This window comes from Aplysia californica, unplaced genomic scaffold (genome assembly GCF_000002075.1).
Source record: "Aplysia californica isolate F4 #8 unplaced genomic scaffold, AplCal3.0 scaffold00031, whole genome shotgun sequence".
Classification (NCBI taxonomy): Eukaryota; Metazoa; Mollusca; class Gastropoda; order Aplysiida; family Aplysiidae; genus Aplysia; species Aplysia californica.
This window is the reverse complement of record NW_004797301.1, coordinates 2,155,669-2,158,429: the sequence shown is the minus strand read 5'-3', so window position 1 is coordinate 2,158,429 and position 2,761 is coordinate 2,155,669.

Here is a 2,761-nt window from a genome sequence, read left to right as displayed (position 1 = left end):
TCAAGCCCGCTCGCAAGCCTCTGGCACGAGCCGTCCGTTTGCTCGCAAGCCTTCGATTAATCGAGCAGACTCCAGCCCTAATATTCAGCTACAACAGAAACAGCGTTAGAAAATCATCGAAGAATCTGTGGAGCACATTCTTCAGCTAAAACTATAATGAGTCGTGATGACTTTACAGCTTTTCAAAAACATAGTTTTAAAATTAGACTACCATTCGTTATCTATTGTGATTTTGGAGCAACTAATATTCCTATAAATGATACTAATAATAAAAATACTAGAAAGTTTTCCTCTCAAGAGATAAATAATTATGGAATGGGTTTTTAAAAAAAAATCTGATTATGAAAATATAATAGAATCAGAATAATTTGATATAGGAGAAGATGCTATTAAAGAGTTTGTTCGACAGTTAATGTTTTTATATAGTGATACATGTGTATTAAGGTGTTATAAAAAAAAACTAAACCAAAATTAACCACGGATGAAAAAGAAGAGTTTCAAAAAGCTACTAGATGTTATATGTGTAATGGCAAATTTCATAATGATAAGATAAGAGAACATATCATTTCACAGGAAAATATAGAGGAGCAGCATGTATTCTATGTAATTCTAGAGAAGGAAAAGCAACAAAAATGGTTCCTATATTATTTCATATTGGATCTAACTATGATTTTCATTTCATGATAACAGAACTAATGAAATATGAAACAAAATATCACAACATAAAAGTATTAGCTAAAACCGCCGAGGAGTATAATCAATTGAATTTAGAAATAGTAAATTAAAATTAAGATTTTTAGACTCATAGATTTTAAAGAAAAAGCTTAGATGCCATTGTATAATCACTGAGTTTCCAATATAAAGAAGATACCATGATGTTCTATAAGTTTGGTTATGATAAAGAGGAAGTTATTCCATCTAAATATAATACGTAGAGTTATTAAAATCAAAAGGTAGCCTATTATTACCCTTATAAATATAATTTCAATAAATAAATTAAATGAAACACAGCTACCACCTTTTATATTTTAAAAAAATTATTCAAGTAGAAAAAAGCTACATTACATTCCAAAGGATAATTTCCCATATAAATAATACTTAAATGGTATAATTATAAAAGAGTTTCACAATGGTTTTCTAAATTAAAGAGAGAATATAATAATAATATAACAGAAGAAGAATATAAAAAAGCACAAAAGGTTTGGGGATATTGCGACTGTAAAACATTAAGAGATTATCATGAGTTAGATCTATATCTTAAAACAGATATTTTATTATTAGCTGATTCATTCGAACAATTCAGATGTTGTAATTAAGATGACCACCAAATCGATCCTTGTTATTGTTATACTAATCCTGGTTTAACATGGCAAGCCTGGACTCGACTAGATCCAGTCCCCATGTGTGAATCGAGTTGATTGATAGGCCTAGTATGTCTCCGCCAATTCACAGGCAAGTAGTCAAGAGTCACTCTTCGGTCATTCGCCCACCAGGCCACCACTAGATATAGATCTAGATCTAGAATCTAAATCTAGACCAAACTGCACACTCTTGGCTGGGTGCACAACAAAATCTAGATCTGGATCTAGATACATTTATTCATGAAATACTCTCTCTGGGCGAAAATAAATTTATTATAGATAGACATACTACCCGAGATGATCAGTAAGTTTATAGGCCTGGCAGCCTTGCTTTGTAACCAATGTAAACTACCGCTCGCTCAGCGAGCCAATCACAATCCAACATTTTGGGGGTCCACCTAGACACCATGACTACGTAGACCCCAGTTGGGGACTACCTAGACACATGACTACGTAGACCCCAATTGGGGACTACCTAGACACATGACTACGTAGACCCCAGTTGGGGACTACCTAGACACATGGCTACGTAGACCCAAATTAGGGACTACCTAGACACATGACTACGCAGACCCCAATTGGGGACTATCTAGACATATGACTACGCAGACCCCAATTGGGGACTACCTAGACACATGGCTACGTAGACCCCCATTGGGGACTACCTAGACACATGACTACGTAGACCCCATTGGGGACTACCTAGACACATGGCTACGTAGACCCTCATTGGGGACTACCTAGACACATGACTACGTAGACCCCAATTGGGGACTACCTAGACACATGACTACGTAGACCCCAATTGGGGACTACCTAGACACATGACTACGTAGACCCCAGTTGGGGACTACCTAGACACATGACTACGTAGACCCCAGTTGGGGACTACCTAGACACATGGCTACGTAGACCCAAATTAGGGACTACCTAGACACATGACTACGCAGACCCCAATTGGGGACTATCTAGACATATGACTACGCAGACCCCAATTGGGGACTACCTAGACACATGGCTACGTAGACCCCCATTGGGGACTACCTAGACACATGACTACGTAGACCCCATTGGGGACTACCTAGACACATGGCTACGTAGACCCTCATTGGGGACTACCTAGACACATGACTACGTAGACCCCAATTGGGGACTACCTAGACAACATGACTACGTAGACCCCGATTGGGGGCTACTTAGACACCATGACTACGTAGACCCCCATTGAGGACTACCTAGACACCATGTCTACGTAGACCCTAATTGGGGACTGTCTAGACACCATGTCTACGTAGACCCTAATTGGGGACTGTCTAGACACCATGACTACATATAATATCATTACAACCAAAGATCAGATGGGTACAGAGTACGGGAACCAGCGTCTGTGGTGTAGCGGT